This window comes from Oncorhynchus nerka, linkage group LG27 (genome assembly GCF_034236695.1).
Source record: "Oncorhynchus nerka isolate Pitt River linkage group LG27, Oner_Uvic_2.0, whole genome shotgun sequence".
Classification (NCBI taxonomy): domain Eukaryota; kingdom Metazoa; phylum Chordata; class Actinopteri; order Salmoniformes; family Salmonidae; genus Oncorhynchus; species Oncorhynchus nerka.
This window is the reverse complement of record NC_088422.1, coordinates 7,628,107-7,647,948: the sequence shown is the minus strand read 5'-3', so window position 1 is coordinate 7,647,948 and position 19,842 is coordinate 7,628,107. Positions and strand designations below refer to the sequence as shown.

The 19,842-nt window shown below is 46.7% G+C and overlaps 1 protein-coding gene across 1 annotated transcript in view; it reads left to right on the top strand.

The window, feature by feature from the left end:
- The window catches only part of LOC115127105 (extracellular matrix organizing protein FRAS1-like), a 521,989-nt gene that overhangs the window by 167,270 nt on the left and 334,877 nt on the right, over positions 1 to 19,842 (top strand).

Here is a 19,842-nt window from a genome sequence, read left to right as displayed (position 1 = left end):
CCACTAGGCTACCCTGCCGCCCCTAATGTTTTTATCTGCATCTTTTACTGGCTGCCTTGTGTTTTTGTTGATGTTGTTGTTTTTTGGGAATAAATAAACATTTTAAAATCAGGATGTAACATAGAGAATTCATCATCTCCCTTCATTATAAGACATTATTTACTAGATCAGTAAATTGCTTGGCCTACATGCAGAACCATACAAGAGTCTGTGGCAGGAGTTTTATAGGGGCTAAAGAAGTACAAACACAGGCTTGAAATACAGTGAGTTTGACTCTATAGAGTATTTAAAATGTTCTGATTTAAAAGCTTTAAAAGCTTCGATTCCATAAATCAATTCTAAATGTATTTATGAAGCCCTTCGTACATCAGCTGATATCTCAAAGTGCTGTACAGAAACCCAGCCTAAAACCCCAAACAACAAGCAATGCAGGTGTAGAAGCACGGTGGCTAGGAAAAACTCCCTAGAAAGGCCAAAACCTAGGAAGAAACCTAGAGAGGAACCAGGCTATGTGGGGTGGCCAGTCATCTTCTGGCTGTGCCGGGTGGAGATTATAAACCTAGAGAGGAACCAGGCTATGTGGGGTGGCCAGTCATCTTCTGGCTGTGCCGGGTGGAGATTATAAACCTAGAGAGGAACCAGGCTATGTGGGGTGGCCAGTCATCTTCTGGCTGTGCCGGGTGGAGATTATAAACCTAGAGAGGAACCAGGCTATGTGGGGTGGCCAGTCATCTTCTGGCTGTGCCGGGTGGAGATTATAAACCTAGAGAGGAACCAGGCTATGAGGGGTGGCCAGTCATCTTCTGGCTGTGCCGGGTGGAGATTATAAACCTAGAGAGGAACCAGGCTATGTGGGGTGGCCAGTCCTCTTCTGGCTGTGCCGGGTGGAGATTATAAACCTAGAGAGGAACCAGGCTATGTGGGGTGGCCAGTCCTCTTCTGGCTGTGCCGGGTGGAGATTATAACTCCAGAGGAAGGCTGTCAAATAAATACAAATAAAGATAAATGTGGAATAAACATGAACCGCTTTTTCTACCTTATCTGTCTTTCAAGTTTAAAGTTGCAATAAATAGGTCATTTTTTGGGGGGCGGGTGATCCCGACCAAATTCACATAGAAATGTCAATTAAAATTGGTAGATCTGTTATTCTCATTGAAAGCAAGTTCTAAGAAGTGGCAGATCTGTTCTATGTTTGTTATTTCTATGTTTCCTGTTCTTAGAACAACAGTTTGTGCGTCTTTTACTTGTGGTTTTGTACATCAACACCAAACAGCTGAAAATACAATATTTTCTGGTTATTGTAAAAGATATTTCACAGCGGTTTGAGATGGTACAACGATCATCTACACTTTTGCTTGTTTTGTCACGTAAACTGATAATTAGGGCGGGGAACTATTCAAATTTTGTCAACCAGGAAATGGCGGAGCGATTTCTGCATAGAGCGTCTGTCAACACGTAAACACATGTTTTGATTCTTTTCACACGGTAAGAGTCACGTTTTTATATAAAAAATAAATGAAAAACTTTTCTAATCAGACGTTAAAGTTAAACATAACTATTCGTAGGGTATTAATCCCTCATCATGAATCACTGCAGTAAAGCAGCCTGTTAAGTATTCATTAAAAGGAAAAGCGGCATCGTTGACTCCAGATCAGATTGGCCAAGGTCACACAGCATGAATAGAGATGCCTAGAGAAGTTACACACAATGGATCTGAAAACAGAATAAACCATCTTGTTCTTGTTCTTGCTTCAAAGGCGACGTTATCTACCCGAAGGAGATCCGGCTGACGTTACCTGAACGCCCATCTGCGGCCTGCTAACCGTTAGCTGTCTTACCGGCTGCTCTCAGAATAGACAATCGGACAATTTATTTATTTTTATTATTAACATGTTTCTTCTTGGGCCTCTATAACTATATCTATTGTTTTTATTTTTTTGTTGTTGTGTGATTTGGACTAATCCCCTCTACCACACGGAACCCCACTAATCTACTGACGGAACGCAAGAGGTGGCTAACAACAGACCTCCATCCTATGCTAGCTTGCTACCGATGTCCTGGCTAGCTGTCTAAATCGCCGTGACCCCCAAACCAACCTCTCCACTCCCTGGACCCTTTTGATCACTCGACTAAGGATGCCTCTCCTTAATGTCAATATGTCTTGTCCATTGCTGTTCTGGTTAGTGTTTATTGGCTTATTTCACTATAGAGCCTCTAGTCCTGCTCACTATACCTTATCCAACTTATTAGTTCCACCACCCACACATGCAATGACATCTCCTGGTTTCAATGATGTTTCTAGAGACAATATCTCTCTCTTCATCACTCAATACCTAGGTTTACCTCCACTGTATTCACATCCTACCATACCTTTGTCTGTACATTATACCTTGATGCTATTTTATCGCCCCCAGAAACCTCCTTTTACTCTCTGTTCCAGACGCTCTAGACGACCATTCTTATTGCTTTTAGCCGTACCCTTATTCTTCTCCTCCTATGTTCCTCTGGCGATGTAGAGGTGAATCCAGGCCCTGCAGTGCCTAGCTCCACTCCTATTCCCCAGGCACTCTCTTTTGATGACTTCTGTAACCGTAATAGCCTTGGTTTCATGCATGTTAACATTAGAAGCCTCCTCCCTAAGTTTGTTCTATTCACTGCTTTAGCACACTCTGCCAACCCGGATGTTCTAGCTGTGTCTGAATCCTGGCTTAGGAAGACCACCAAAAATTCAGAAATTTTAATTCCAAACTACAACATTTTCAGACAAGATAGAACTGCCAAAGGGGGCGGTGTTGCAATCTACTGCAAAGATAGCCTGCGGAGTTCTGTCCTACTATCCAGGTCTGTACCCAAACAATTTGAACTTCTACTTTTAAAAATCCACCTCTCTAAAAACAAGTCTCTCACCGTTGCCGCCTGCTATAGACCACCCTCTGCCCCCAGCTGTGCTCTGGACACCATATGTGAACTGATTGCCCCCCATCTATCTTCAGAGCTTGTGCTGCTAGGCGACCTAAACTGGAACATGCTTAACACCCCAGCCATCCTACAATCTAAACTTGATGCCCTCAATCTCACACAAATTATCAATGAACCTACCAGGTACCCCCAAAGCCTTAAACACGGGCACCCTCATAGATATCATCCTAACCAACTTCCTCTAAATACACCTCTGCTGTCTTCAACCAAGATCTCAGCGATCACTGCCTCATTGCCTGCATCCGTAATGGGTCAGCGGTCAAACGACCTCCACTCATCACTGTAAAACGATCCCTGAAACACTTCAGCGAGCAGGCCTTTCTAATCGACCTGGCCGGGGTATCCTGGAAGGATATTGATCTCATCCCGTCAGTAGAGGATGCCTGGATATTTTTTTAAATGCCTTCCTAACAATCTTAAATAAACATGCCCCATTCAAGAAATTTAGAACCCGGAACAGATATAGCCCTTGGTTCTCCCCAGACCTGACTGCCCTTAACCAACACAAAAACATCCTATGGCGTTCTGCATTAGCATCGAACAGCCCCGTGATATGCAGCTGTTCAGGGAAGCTAGAAACCGTTATACACAGGCAGTTAGAAAAGCCAAGGCTAGCTTTTTCAAGCAGAAATTTGCTTCCTGCAACACTAACTCAAAAAAGTTCTGGGACACTGTAAAGTCCATGGAGAATAAGAACACCTCCTCACAGCTGCCCACTGCACTGAAGATAGGAAACACTGTCACCACTGATAAATCCACCATAATTGAGAATTTCAATAAGCATTTTTCTACGGCTGGCCATGCTTTCCACCTGGCTACTCCTACCCCGGTCAACAGCACTGCACCCCAACAGCAACTCGCCCAAGCCTTCCCCATTTCTCCTTCTCCCAAATCCATTCAGCTGAAGTTCTGAAAGAGCTGAAAAATCTGGACCCCTACAAATCAGCCGGGCTAGACAATCTGGACCCTTTCTTTCTAAAATGATTCGAAATTGTTGCCACCCCTATTACTAGCCTGTTCAACCTCTCTTTCGTGTCGTCTGAGATTCCCAAAGATTGAAAGCAGCTGCGGTCATCCCCTCTTCAAAGGGGGACACTCTTGACCCAAACTGCTACAGACCTATATCTATCCTACCATGCCTTTCTAAGGTCTTCAAAGCCAAGTCAACAAACAGATTACCGACCATTTCGAATCTCACCATACCTTCTCTGCTATGCAATCTGGTTTCAGAGCTGGTCATGGGTGCACCTCAGCCACGCTCAAGGTCCTAAACGATATCTTAACCGCCATCGATAAGAAACATTACTGTGCAGCCGTATTCATTGATCTGGCCAAGGCTTTCGACTCTGTCAACCACCACATCCTCATCGGCAGACTCGACAGCCTTGGTTTCTCAAATGATTGCCTCGCCTGGTTCACCAACTACTTCTCTGATAGAGTTCAGTGTGTCAAATCGGAGGGTCTGCTGTCCGGACCTCTGGCAGTCTCTATGGGGGTGCCACAGGGTTCAATTCTTGGACCGACTCTTCTCTGTATACATCAATGAGGTCGCTCTTGCTGCTGGTGAGTCTCTGATCCACCTCTACGCAGACGACACCATTCTGTATACTTCCGGCCCTTCTTTGGACACTGTGTTAACAACCCTCCAGGCAAGCTTCAATGCCATACAACTCTCCTTCCGTGGCCTCCAATTGCTCTTAAATACAAGTAAAACTAAATGCATGCTCTTCAACCGATCGCTACCTGCACCTACCCGCCTGTCCAACATCACTACTCTGGACGGCTCTGGCTTAGAATACGTGGACAACTACAAATACTTAGGTGTCTGGTTAGACTGTAAACTCTCCTTCCAGACCCATATCAAACATCTCCAATCCAAAGTTAAATCTAGAATTGTCTTCCTATTTCGCAACAAAGCATCCTTCACTCATGCTGCCAAACATACCCTTGTAAAACTGACCATCCTACCAATCCTCGACTTTGGCGATGTCATTTACAAAATAGCCTCCAATACCCTACTCAACAAATTGGATGCAGTCTATCACAGTGCAATCCGAATTTGCTCCTTTGCACCCCATTATTTTTATTTCTACTTTGCACATTCTTCCATTGCAAAACTACCATTCCAGTGTTTTACTTGCTATATTGTATTTACTTTGCCACCATGGCCTTTTTTGCCTTTACCTCCCTTCTCACCTAATTTGCTCACATTGTATATAGACTTGTTTATACTGTATTATTGACTGTATGTTTGTTTTACTCCATGTGTAACTCTGTGTCGTTGTATGTGTCGAACTGCTTTGCTTTATCTTGGCCAGGTCGCAATTGTAAATGAGAACTTGTTCTCAACTAGCCTACCTGGTTAAATAAAGGTGTTCTCAACTAGCCTACCTGGTTAAATAAAGGTGTTCTCAACTAGCCTACCTGGTTAAATAAAGGTGTTCTCAACTAGCCTACCTGGTTAAATAAAGGTGTTCTCAACTAGCCTACCTGGTTAAATAAAGGTGTTCTCAACTAGCCTACCTGGTTAAATAAAGGTGTTCTCAACTAGCCTACCTGGTTAAATAAAGGTGTTCTCAACTAGCCTACCTGGTTAAATAAAGGTGTTCTCAACTAGCCTACCTGGTTAAATAAAGGTGTTCTCAACTAGCCTACCTGGTTAAATAAAGGTGTTCTCAACTAGCCTACCTGGTTAAATAAAGGTGTTCTCAACTAGCCTACCTGGTTAAATAAAGGTGTTCTCAACTAGCCTACCTGGTTAAATAAAGGTGTTCTCAACTAGCCTACCTGGTTAAATAAAGGTGTTCTCAACTAGCCTACCTGGTTAAATAAAGGTGTTCTCAACTAGCCTACCTGGTTAAATAAAGGTGTTCTCAACTGGCCTACCTGGTTAAATAAAGGTGTTCTCAACTAGCCTACCTGGTTAAATAAAGGTGTTCTCAACTAGCCTACCTGGTTAAATAAAGGTGTTCTCAACTAGCCTACCTGGTTAAATAAAGGTGTTCTCAACTAGCCTACCTGGTTAAATAAAGGTGTTCTCAACTGGCCTACCTGGTTAAATAAAGGTGTTCTCAACTGGCCTACCTGGTTAAATAAAGGTGTTCTCAACTAGCCTACCTGGTTAAATAAAGGTGTTCTCAACTGGCCTACCTGGTTAAATAAAGGTGTTCTCAACTGGCCTACCTGGTTAAATAAAGGTGTTCTCAACTGGCCTACCTGGTTAAATAAAGGTGTTCTCAACTTGCCTACCTGGTTAAATAAAGGTGTTCTCAACTAGCCTACCTGGTTAAATAAAGGTGTTCTCAACTAGCCTACCTGGTTAAATAAAGGTGTTCTCAACTGGTCTACCTGGTTAAATAAAGGTGTTCTCAACTGGCCTACCTGGTTAAATAAAGGTGTTCTCAACTGGTCTACCTGGTTAAATAAAGGTGTTCTCAACTGGCCTACCTGGTTAAATAAAGGTGTTCTCAACTAGCCTACCTGGTTAAATAAAGGTGTTCTCAACTGGCCTACCTGGTTAAATAAAGGTGTTCTCAACTGGCCTACCTGGTTAAATAAAGGTGTTCTCAACTGGCCTACCTGGTTAAATAAAGGTGTTCTCAACTGGCCTACCTGGTTAAATAAAGGTGTTCTCAACTAGCCTACCTGGTTAAATAAAGGTGAAATAAAAAATAAAAATAAAATAAAAAAGGAGATACTTTCACGATTCTAATTAACACGAAATGACTTGAAAGAATGGCCGACTTTAACACGGACTGTTTCACATCCAGTGACATCATCAAAACTGTTAAACTATTTTTATTTGAAGGCTGAACGTTCCGGAACTTTATACTTAAATTCTATTAATAATAACCGTGAGCTTTGCCTTTCCATCCAATAGCAATCAACCAAGGTCATATAACAGAAACAAACAGGGACCGCGTTCCAAAAGACACCCTATTCCCTACATAGTGCCCTACTTGGCTCGGGTATAAAGTAGTGCACTATGTAGGGAATAGGTTGCCATTTGGGAAGCAGACAGTCCTTTCTAGGGAGTTTTTCTCTGGCCTCCGTGCCTCTACACCTGCATTGCTTGCTGTTTGGGGGTTTAGGCTGGGTTTCCGTACAGCATACTAGTTACTGGAGGTAGAGGAGTAGAGGTGGGGGTAGGAGGTGCTGTTTGGGGGTTTTAGGCTGGGTTTCCGTACAGCATACTAGTAACTGTAGGTAGATACTAGTTACTGGAGGTAGAGGAGTAGAGGTGGGGTAGGAGGTGCTGTTTGGGGTTTTAGGCTGGGTTTCCGTACAACACTTTGTGACATCAGCTGATGTACGAAGGGCTTTATAAATACATTTGATTGATTGATTGACAGGGATTTTCCCCGTGAATGTAAATGGCATCTTTCTATTGATGGGTAGCTGACTATATAGACTAAGGATAGATTCCTTTGGACTGAAGGAAAGAAGGAGAGAGAGAGAGAGAGAGAATAAGAAGAGGTGGAGGTAGAGAAAGATGAATCAGGATAGAGCAGGTAGAGGGACGAGAGGGAGAGACAGACAGATAGAGCAGGTAGAGAAGGAGAGACAGACAGATAGAGCAGGTAGAGAAGGAGAGACAGACAGATAGAACAGGTAGAGGGAAGAGAAGGAGAGACAGACAGATAGAACAGGTAGAGGGAAGAGAAGGAGAGACAGACAGATAGAACAGGTAGAGGGAAGAGAAGGAGAGACAGACAGATAGAACAGGTAGAGGGACGAGAAGGAGAGACAGACAGATAGAACAGGTAGAGGGAAGAGAAGGAGAGACAGACAGATAGAGCAGGTAGAGGGACGAGAGGGAGAGACAGACAGATAGAGCAGGTAGAGGGTAGAGAAGGAGAGACAGACATATAGAGCAGGTAGAGGGAAGAGAAGGAGAGACAGACAGATAGAGCAGGTAGAGGGACGAGAGGGAGAGACAGACAGAGAGAGCAGGTAGAGGGAAGAGAGGGAGAGACAGACAGATAGAGCAGGTACAGAAGGAGAGACAGACAGATAGAGCAGGTAGAGGGAAGAGAAGGAGAGACCGACAGATAGAACAGGTAGAGAAGGAGAGACAGACAGATAGAGCAGGTAGAGGGAAGAGAAGGAGAGACAGACAGATAGAGCAGGAGAGACAGACAGGTAGAGCAGGTAGAGGGAAGAGAAGGAGAGACAGACAGATAGAGCAGGTAGAGGGAAGAGAAGGAGAGACAGACAGATAGAGCAAGTAGAGGGAAGAGAGGGAGAGACAGACAGATAGAGCAGGTACAGAAGGAGAGACAGACAGATAGAGCAGGTAGAGGGAAGAGAGGGAGAGATAGACAGATAGAGCAGGTACAGAAGGAGTGACAGACAGATAGAGCAGGTAGAGGGAAGAGAGGGAGAGACAGACAGATAGAGCAGGTAGAGGGAAGAGAAGGAGAGACAGACAGATAGAGAAGGTAGAGGGAAGAGAAGGAGAGACAGACAGATATAGCAGGTAGAGGGAAGAGAAGGAGAGACAGACAGATATAGCAGGTAGAGGGAAGAGAAGGAGAGACAGACAGACAGAGCATGTAGAGGGAAGAGAAGGAGAGACAGACAGATAGAGCAGGTAGAGGGAAGAGAAGGAGAGACAGACAGATAGAGAAGGAGAGACAGACAGATAGAGCAGGTAGAGAAGGTGAGACAGACAGATAGAACAGGTAGAGAAGGAGAGACAGACAGATAGAACAGGTAGAGAAGGAGAGACAGACAGATAGAGCAGGTAGAGGGAAGAGAAGGAGAGACAGACAGATAGAGCAGGTAGAGGGTAGAGAAGGAGAGACAGACAGATAGAGCAGGTAGAGGGAAGAGAAGGAGAGACAGACAGATAGAGCAGGTAGAGGGTAGAGAAGGAGAGACAGACAGATAGAGCAGGTAGAGGGAAGAGAAGGAGAGACAGACAGATAGAGAAGGTAGAGGGAAGAGAAGGAGAGACAGACAGATATAGCAGGTAGAGGGAAGAGAAGGAGAGACAGACAGATATAGCAGGTAGAGGGAAGAGAAGGAGAGACAGACAGACAGAGCATGTAGAGGGAAGAGAAGGAGAGACAGACAGATAGAGCAGGTAGAGGGAAGAGAAGGAGAGACAGACAGATAGAGAAGGAGAGACAGACAGATAGAGCAGGTAGAGAAGGTGAGACAGACAGATAGAACAGGTAGAGAAGGAGAGACAGACAGATAGAACAGGTAGAGAAGGAGAGACAGACAGATAGAGCAGGTAGAGGGACAGAGAGAGACAGGTAGAGAAGGAGAGACAGACAGATAGAGCAGGTAGAGAGAAGGAGAGACAGACAGATAGAGCAGGTAGAGGGTAGAGAAGGAGAGACAGACAGATAGAGCAGGTAGAGGGAAGAGAAGGAGAGACAGACAGATAGAGCAGGTAGAGGGTAGAGAAGGAGAGACAGACAGATAGAGCAGGTAGAGGGAAGAGAAGGAGAGACAGACAGATAGAGCAGGTAGAGGGAAGAGAAGGAGAGACAGACAGATAGAGCAGGTAGAGGGTAGAGAAGGAGAGACAGACAAATAGAACAGGTAGAGAAGGAGAGACAGACAGATAGAGCAGGTAGAGGGAAGAGAAGGAGAGACAGACAGATAGAGCAGGTAGAGAAGGAGAGACAGACAGATAGAGCAGGTAGAGAAGGAGAGACAGACAGATAGAACAGGTAGAGGGAAGAGAAGGAGAGACAGACAGATAGAGAAGGTAGAGGGAAGAGAAGGAGAGACAGACAGATAGAACAGGTAGAGGGAAGAGAAGGAGAGACAGACAGATAGAACAGGTAGAGGGACGAGAAGGAGAGACAGACAGATAGAACAGGTAGAGGGAAGAGAAGGAGAGACAGACAGATAGAGCAGGTAGAGGGACGAGAGGGAGAGACAGACAGATAGAGCAGGTAGAGGGTAGAGAAGGAGAGACAGACATATAGAGCAGGTAGAGGGAAGAGAAGGAGAGACAGACAGATAGAGCAGGTAGAGGGACGAGAGACAGACAGATAGAGCAGGTAGAGGGAAGAGAAGGAGAGACCGACAGATAGAACAGGTAGAGAAGGAGAGACAGACAGATAGAGCAGGTAGAGGGAAGAGAAGGAGAGACAGACAGATAGAGCAGGAGAGACAGACAGGTAGAGCAGGTAGAGGGAAGAGAAGGAGAGACAGACAGATAGAGCAGGTAGAGGGACGAGAGGGAGAGACAGACAGATAGAGCAGGTAGAGGGAAGAGAGGGAGAGACAGACAGATAGAGCAGGTACAGAAGGAGAGACAGACAGATAGAGCAGGTAGAGGGAAGAGAGGGAGAGACAGACAGATAGAGCAGGTAGAAGGAGAGACAGACAGAAGGAGAGACAGACAGATAGAGCAGGTAGAGGGAAGAGAGGGAGAGACAGACAGATAGAGCAGGTAGAGGGAAGAGAAGGAGAGACAGACAGATAGAGAAGGTAGAGGGAAGAGAAGGAGAGACAGACAGATATAGCAGGTAGAGGGAAGAGAAGGAGAGACAGACAGATATAGCAGGTAGAGGGAAGAGAAGGAGAGACAGACAGACAGAGCATGTAGAGGGAAGAGAAGGAGAGACAGACAGATAGAGCAGGTAGAGGGAAGAGAAGGAGAGACAGACAGATAGAGAAGGAGAGACAGACAGATAGAGCAGGTAGAGAAGGTGAGACAGACAGATAGAACAGGTAGAGAAGGAGAGACAGACAGATAGAGCAGGTAGAGGGAAGAGAAGGAGAGACAGACAGATAGAGAGCAGGTAGAGGGTAGAGAAGGAGAGACAGACAGATAGAGCAGGTAGAGGGAAGAGAAGGAGAGACAGACAGATAGAGCAGGTAGAGGGTAGAGAAGGAGAGACAGACAGATAGAGCAGGTAGAGGGAAGAGAAGGAGAGACAGACAGATAGAGAAGGTAGAGGGAAGAGAAGGAGAGACAGACAGATATAGCAGGTAGAGGGAAGAGAAGGAGAGACAGACAGATATAGCAGGTAGAGGGAAGAGAAGGAGAGACAGACAGACAGAGCATGTAGAGGGAAGAGAAGGAGAGACAGACAGATAGAGCAGGTAGAGGGAAGAGAAGGAGAGACAGACAGACAGATAGAGACAGACAGTAGAGCAGGAGAGAAGGTGAGACAGACAGATAGAACAGGTAGAGAAGGAGAGACAGACAGATAGAACAGGTAGAGAAGGAGAGACAGACAGATAGAGCAGGTAGAGGGAAGAGAAGGAGAGACAGACAGATAGAGCAGGTAGAGGGTAGAGAAGGAGAGACAGACAGATAGAGCAGGTAGAGGGAAGAGAAGGAGAGACAGACAGATAGAGCAGGTAGAGGGTAGAGAAGGAGAGACAGACAGATAGAGCAGGTAGAGGGAAGAGAAGGAGAGACAGACAGATAGAGCAGGTAGAGGGTAGAGAAGGAGAGACAGACAAATAGAACAGGTAGAGAAGGAGAGACAGACAGATAGAGCAGGTAGAGGGAAGAGAAGGAGAGACAGACAGATATAGCAGGTAGAGGGAAGAGAAGGAGAGACAGACAGATAGAGCAGGTAGAGGGAAGAGAAGGAGAGACAGACAGACAGAGCAGGTAGAGGGAAGAGAAGGAGAGACAGACAGATAGAGCAGGTAGAGGGAAGAGAAGGAGAGACAGACAGATAGAGAAGGAGAGACAGACAGATAGAGCAGGTAGAGAAGGAGAGACAGACAGATAGAACAGGTAGAGAAGGAGAGACAGACAGATAGAACAGGTAGAGAAGGAGAGACAGATAGAGCAGGTAGAGGGAAGAGAAGGAGAGACAGACAGATAGAGCAGGTAGAGGGTAGAGAAGGAGAGACAGACAGATAGAGCAGGTAGAGGGAAGAGAAGGAGAGACAGACAGATAGAGCAGGTAGAGGGAAGAGAAGGAGAGACAGACAGATAGAGCAGGTAGAGGGTAGAGAAGGAGAGACAGACAAATAGAACAGGTAGAGAAGGAGAGACAGACAGATAGAGCAGGTAGAGGGAAGAGAAGGAGAGACAGACAGATAGAGCAGGTAGAGGGTAGAGAAGGAGAGACAGACAGATAGAGCAGGTAGAGAAGGAGAGACAGACAAATAGAACAGGTAGAGAAGGAGAGACAGACAGATAGAGCAGGTAGAGGGAAGAGAAGGAGAGACAGACAGATAGAGCAGGTAGAGAAGGAGAGACAGACAGATAGAGCAGGTAGAGAAGGAGAGACAGACAGATAGAACAGGTAGAGGGAAGAGAAGGAGAGACAGACAGATAGAACAGGTAGAGGGAAGAGAAGGAGAGACAGACAGATAGAACAGGTAGAGGGAAGAGAAGGAGAGACAGACAGATAGAACAGGTAGAGGGAAGAGAAGGAGAGACAGACAGATAGAACAGGTAGAGGGAAGAGAAGGAGAGACAGACAGATAGAACAGGTAGAGGGAAGAGAAGGAGAGACAGACAGATAGAACAGGTAGAGGGAAGAGAAGGAGAGACAGACAGATAGAAGCAGGTAGAGGGACGAGAAGGAGAGACAGACAGATAGAGCAGGTAGAGGGAAGAGAAGGAGAGACAGACATATAGAGCAGGTAGAGGGAAGAGAAGGAGAGACAGACAGATAGAGCAGGTAGAGGGACGAGAGGGAGAGACAGACAGAGAGAGCAGGTAGAGGGAAGAGAGGAGAGACAGACAGATAGAGCAGGTAGAAGGAGAGACAGACAGATAGAGCAGGTAGAGGGAAGAGAGGAGAGACAGACAGATAGAACAGGTAGAGAAGGAGAGACAGACAGATAGAGCAGGTAGAGGGAAGAGAATGAGAGACAGACAGATAGAGCAGGAGAGACAGACAGGTAGAGCAGGTAGAGGGAAGAGAAGGAGAGACAGACAGATAGAGCAGGTAGAGGGAAGAGAAGGAGAGACAGACAGATAGAGCAGGTAGAGGGAAGAGAGGGAGATACAGACAGATAGAGCAGGTAGAGGGACGAGAGGGAGAGACAGACAGATAGAGCAGGTAGAGGGAAGAGAGGGAGAGACAGACAGATAGAGCAGGTACAGAAGGAGAGACAGACAGATAGAGCAGGTAGAGGGAAGAGAGGGAGAGACAGACAGATAGAGCAGGTACAGAAGGAGAGACAGACAGATAGAGCAGGTAGAGGGAAGAGAGGGAGAGACAGACAGATAGAGCAGGTACAGAAGGAGAGACAGACAGATAGAGCAGGTAGAGGGAAGAGAGGGAGAGACAGACAGATAGAGCAGGTAGAGGGAAGAGAAGGAGAGACAGACAGATAGAGAAGGTAGAGGGAAGAGAAGGAGAGACAGACAGATATAGCAGGTAGAGGGAAGAGAAGGAGAGACAGACAGATATAGCAGGTAGAGGGAAGAGAAGGAGAGACAGACAGACAGAGCATGTAGAGGGAAGATAAGGAGAGACAGACAGATAGAGCAGGTAGAGGGAAGAGAAGGAGAGACAGACAGATAGAGAAGGAGAGACAGACAGATAGAGCAGGTAGAGAAGGTGAGACAGACAGATAGAACAGGTAGAGAAGGAGAGACAGACATATAGAGCAGGTAGAGGGAAGAGAAGGAGAGACAGACAGATAGAGCAGGTAGAGGGTAGAGAAGGAGAGACAGACAGATAGAGCAGGTAGAGGGAAGAGAAGGAGAGACAGACAGATAGAGCAGGTAGAGGGTAGAGAAGGAGAGACAGACAGATAGAGCAGGTAGAGGGAAGAGAAGGAGAGACAGACAGATAGAGAAGGTAGAGGGAAGAGAAGGAGAGACAGACAGATATAGCAGGTAGAGGGAAGAGAAGGAGAGACAGACAGATATAGCAGGTAGAGGGAAGAGAAGGAGAGACAGACAGACAGAGCATGTAGAGGGAAGAGAAGGAGAGACAGACAGATAGAGCAGGTAGAGGGAAGAGAAGGAGAGACAGACAGATAGAGAAGGAGAGACAGACAGATAGAGCAGGTAGAGAAGGTGAGACAGACAGATAGAACAGGTAGAGAAGGAGAGACAGACAGATAGAACAGGTAGAGAAGGAGAGACAGACAGTTAGAGCAGGTAGAGGGAAGATAAGGAGAGACAGACAGATAGAGCAGGTAGAGGGTAGAGAAGGAGAGACAGACAGATAGAGCAGGTAGAGGGAAGAGAAGGAGAGACAGACAGATAGAGCAGGTAGAGGGTAGAGAAGGAGATACAGACAGATAGAGCAGGTAGAGGGAAGAGAAGGAGAGACAGACATATAGAGCAGGTAGAGGGTAGAGAAGGAGAGACAGACAAATAGAACAGGTAGAGAAGGAGAGACAGACAGATAGAGCAGGTAGAGGGAAGAGAAGGAGAGACAGACAGATATAGCAGGTAGAGGGAAGAGAAGGAGAGACAGACAGATAGAGCAGGTAGAGGGAAGAGAAGGAGAGACAGACAGATAGAGCAGGTAGAGGGAAGAGAAGGAGAGACAGACAGATAGAGAAGGAGAGACAGACAGATAGAGCAGGTAGAGAAGGAGAGACAGACAGATAGAACAGGTAGAGAAGGAGAGACAGACAGATAGAACAGGTAGAGAAGGAGAGACAGATAGAGCAGGTAGAGGGAAGAGAAGGAGAGACAGACAGATAGAGCAGGTAGAGGGTAGAGAAGGAGAGACAGACAGATAGAGCAGGTAGAGGGAAGAGAAGGAGAGACAGACAGATAGAGCAGGTAGAGGGAAGAGAAGGAGAGACAGACAGATAGAGCAGGTAGAGGGTAGAGAAGGAGAGACAGACAAATAGAACAGGTAGAGAAGGAGAGACAGACAGATAGAGCAGGTAGAGGGAAGAGAAGGAGAGACAGACAGATAGAGCAGGTAGAGGGTAGAGAAGGAGAGACAGACAGATAGAACAGGTAGAGGGAAGAGAAGGAGAGACAGATAGATAGAGCAGGTAGAGGGAAGAGAAGGAGAGACAGACAGATAGAGCAGGTAGAGGGAAGAGAAGGAGAGACAGACAGATAGAGCAGGTAGAGGGAAGAGAAGGAGAGACAGACAGATAGAGCAGGTAGAGGGAAGAGAAGGAGAGACAGACAGATAGAACAGGTAGAGGGAAGAGAAGGAGAGACAGACAGATAGAGCAGGTAGAGGGAAGAGAAGGAGAGACAGACAGATAGAGCAGGTAGAGGGAAGAGAAGGAGAGACAGACAGATCAAATCAAATCAAATCAAATTTTATTTGTCACATACACATGGTTAGCAGATGTTAATGCGAGTGTAGCGAAATGCTTGTGCTTCTAGTTCCGACAATGCAGTGATAACCAACAAGTAATCTAACTAACAATTCCAAAACTACTGTCTTATACACAGTGTAAGGGGATAAGGAATATGTACATAAGGATATATGAATGAGTGATGGTACAGAGCAGCATACAGTAGATGGTATCGAGTACAGTATATACATATGAGATGAGTATGTAGACAAAGTAAACAAAGTGGCTTAGTTAAAGTGGCTAGTGACATAACATTTACATTTACATTTAAGTCATTTAGCAGACGCTCTTATCCAGAGCGACTTACAAATTGGTGCATTCACCTTATGACCTCCAGTGGAACAGTAGTGCATCTAAATCTTTTCAGGGGAGGGGGTGAGAGGGATTACTTTATCCTATCCAGGTATTCCTTAAAGAGGTGGGGTTTCAGGTGTCTCCGGAAGGTGGTGATTGACAGCTGTCCTGGCGTCGTGAGGGAGTTTGTTCCACCATTGGGGGCCAGAGCAGCAGAACAGTTTTGACTGGGCTGAGCGGGAACTGTACTTCCTCAGTGGTAGGGAGGCAGACAGGCCAGAGGTGGATGAACAGACAGTGCCCTTGTTTGGGTGTAGGGCCCAGATCAGAGCCTGGAGGAACTGAGGTGACAGTTCCCTCACAGCTCCGTAGAGGGCAAGCACCATGGTCTTGTAGCGGATGCGAGCTTCAACTGGAAGCCAGTGGAGGGAGACGGAGGAGCAGGTAGACGTGAGAGAAAGGAAGGTTGAACACCAGACGGGCTGCGGCGTTCTGGATGAGTTGTAGGGGTTTAATGGCACAGGCAGGGAGCCCAGCCAACAGCGCAGGTAGCAGTAATCCAGACGGGAGATGACAAGTGCCTGGATTAGACCTGCGCCGCTTCCTGTGTGAGGCAGGGAGACAGACATGATAGAACATGAAGGGACAGGAACGGGCCACAGCCTTGATGTTAGTTGAGAACGACAGGGTGTTGTCCAGGATCACGCCAAGGTTCTTAGCGCTCTGGGAGGAGGACACAATGGAGTTGTCAACCGTGATGGCGAGATCATGGAACAGGCAGTCCTTCCCCCGGGAGGAAGAGCAGTTCCGTCTTGCCGAGGTTCAGCTTGAGGTGGTGATCCGTCATCCACACGGATATGTCTGCCAGACATGCAGAGATGCGAGACAGCCACCTGGTCATCAGAAGGGGGAAAGGAGAAGATTAAGTGTGTCGTCTGCATAGCAATGATAAACCATTTGAGGTTTGACAGAGCCAAGTGACTTGGTGATGCGAGAATAGGAGAGGGCCTAGAACAGAGCCCTAGGGGACACCAGTGGTGAGAGCACGTGGTCTGGAACTAATTCTCGCCACGCCACCTGGTAGGAGCGACCTGTCAGGTAGGACGCAACAGCGTGGTGCCGGAGATGCCCAACTCGGAGAGGGTGGAGAGGAGGATCTGATGGTTCACAGTATCGAAGGCAGCCGATAGGTCTAGAAGGATGAGAGCAGAGGAGAGAGAGTTAGCTTTAGCAGTGCGGAGCGCCTAAAGTGGTGATACAGAGAAGAGCAGTCTCAGTTGAATGACTAGTCTTGAAAGACTCATTTGGATCAAGAAGGTCATTCTGAGAAAATAGCGGGAGAGCTGGCCAAGGACGGTTCGTTCAAGAGTTTTGGAGAGAAAAGAAAGAAGGGATACTGGTCTGTAGTTGTTGACATCGGAGGGATCAAATGTAGGTTTTTTCAGAAGGGGTGCAACTCTCGCTCTCTTGAAGACGGAAGGGACTTTAATTTTCAACAGACACAAAGGGATGAGTTGATGAGCGAGGTGAGGTAGGGGAGGAGGTCCCCGGAAATGGTCTGGAGAAGAGAGGAGGGGATAGGGTCAAGCGGGCAGGTTGTAGACTATATTTTCTATTTTACAAGACGCGAGATTTCATCTGGAGAGAGAGGGGAGAAAGAGGTCAGAGCACAGGGTAGGGCAGTGTGAGCAGAACCAGCGGTGTCGTTTGACTTAGCAAACGAGGATCGGATGTCTATCGACCTTCTTTTCAAAATGGTTGACAAAAAAGTCATCTGCAGAGAGGGGAGGGGGGAGGGGGAGGAGGATTCAGGAGGGAGGAGAAGGTTGCAAAGAGCTTCCTAGGGTTAGAGGCAGATGCTTGGAATTTAGAGTGGTAGAAAGTGGCTTTAGCAGCAGAGAAGGAAAATGTAGAGAGGAGGGAGTGAAAGGATGTCAGGTCCTTTTCCACAAGTTTTCCTCCATTTCCGCTCGGCTGCCCGGAGCCCTGTTCTGTGAGCTCGCAATGAGTCGTCGAGCCACGGAGCGGGAGGGAGGACCGAGCCGGCCTGGAGGATAGGGGACATAGAGAGTCAAAGGATGCAGAAAGGGAGGAGAGGAGGTTGAGGAGGCAGAATCAGGAGATAGGTTGGAGAAGGTTTGAGCAGAGGGAAGAGATGATAGGATGGAAGAGGAGAGAACGGGGAGAGAGAGCGAAGGTTGGGACGGCGCGATACCATCCGAGTAGGGGCATTTGTGGGAAGTGTTGGATGAGAGCGAGAGGGAAAAGGATACAAGGTAGTGGTCGGAGACTTGGAGGGGAGTTCAACGAGGTTAGTGGAAGAACAGCATCTAGTAAAGATGAGGTCAAGCAGCCTATTTCCTGCCTTGTGAGTAGGGGGGAAGGTGAGAGGGTGAGGTCAAAAGAGGAGAGGAGTGGAAAGAAGGAGGCAGAGAGGAATGAGTCAAAGGTAGGCAGTGGGGAGGTTAAAGTCGCCTTCAGAACTGTGAGAGGTGAGCCGTCCTCAGGAAAGGAGCTTATCAAGGCATCAAGCTCATTGATGAACTCTCCGAGGGAACCTGGAGGGCGATAAATGATAAGGATGTTAAGCTTGAAAGGGCTGGTAACTGTGACAGCATGGAATTCAAAGGAGGCGATAGACAGATGGGTAAGGGGAGAAAGAGAGAATGACCACTTGGGAGAGATGAGGATCCCGGTGCCACCACCCCGCTGACCAGAAGCTCTCGGGGTGTGCAGAACACGTGGGCAGACGAAAGAGAGCAGTAGGAGTAGCAGTGTTGTCTGTGGTGATCCATGTTTCCGTCAGTGCCAAGAAGTCGAGGGACTGGAGGGAGACATAGGCGGAGATGAACTCTGCCTTGTTGGCCGCAGATCGGCAGTTCCAGAGGCTACCGGAGACCTGGAACTCCACGTGGGTCAGCTGCGCGCTGGGACCACCAGATTAGGGTGGCTCTTGCCACTTTTTCCCGTGTGGAGCGTTTGTATGGTCTGTGCAGAGAGGAGAGAACAGGGATAGACAGACACATAGTTGACAGGCTACACAAGAGGCTACGCTAATGCAAAGGAGATTGGAATGACAAGTGGACTACACGTCACGAGTGTTCAGAGAGTTAAGCTTACGTAGCAAGAATCTTATTGACTAAAATGATTAAAATGATACAGTACTGCTGAAGTAGGCTAGCTGGCAGAGGCTGCGTTGTTGACTAAGTAGGCTAGTTGGCATTGGCTGCGTTGTTGACACTACACTAAGGAAGTCGTTCCGTTGAGTGTAATAGTTTCTACTGTGCTTTTATTTGATAGCTGGCTAGCTAGCAGTGTTGATTACGTTACGTTGCGTTAAAAGAGTTGCGACTTTTAGCTGGCTAACTAACCTAGGAAACTTTAGACTACACAATTATCTTTGATACAAAGACGGCTGTGTAGCTAGCTATGTAGCTAGCTACGATCAAACAAATCTGCCGTTGTACTGTAATGAAATGAAATGAAAAATGTGATACTACCTGTGGAGCTTTTTGAAATGCGACCGGATTGTTGAGTGCAGAAGTTCTGTTCGGTCTGCGTTGGCTAGCTGTTGGCTAGCTAGCAGAGTCTCCTATGTTAAGGACGACATAAAACTACACACTCTAAACTACACAATTATCTTCTTTACGAAGACAGCAAAGACAACTATGTAGCTAGCTAACACTACACTAATCAAGTCGTTCAGTTGAGTGTAATAGTTGTGCTGATAATCGGTAGACGGTGGACTAGCTAACGGTGGACGTTTTGCTGGCTAGCTGCAGGGCAGTGTAGACTGCGTTAGGATGACGAAATACTGATAATTACGCAATTATCTATGAAACAAAGACTGCTGTGTAGCTAGCATAAGAAGAAATTGATAAGATTAGACAAATCAAACCGTTGTACTATAATGAAATGTAATGAAATGTAATACTACCTGCGGACCGAGTGCAGATGCGACCGCTCGCTCCAACCCGGAAGTTGTAATAAGAATGCAGTCGATGATCTAGAGTACAGTATATACATATGCATATGAGATGAATAGTGTAGGGTAAGTAACATTATATAAGGTAGCATTGTTTAAAGTGGCTAGTGATATATTTACATCATTTCCCATCAATTCCCATTATTAAAGTGGCTGGAGTTGGGTCAGTGTCAATGACAGTGTGTTGGCAGCAGCCACTCAATGTTAGTGATTGCTGTTTAACAGTCTGATGGCCTTGAGATAGAAGCTGTTTTTCAGTCTCTCGGTCCCAGCTTTGATGCACCTGTACTGACCTCGCCTTCTGGATGATAGCGGGGTGAACAGGCAGTGGTTCGGGTGGTTGATGTCCTTGA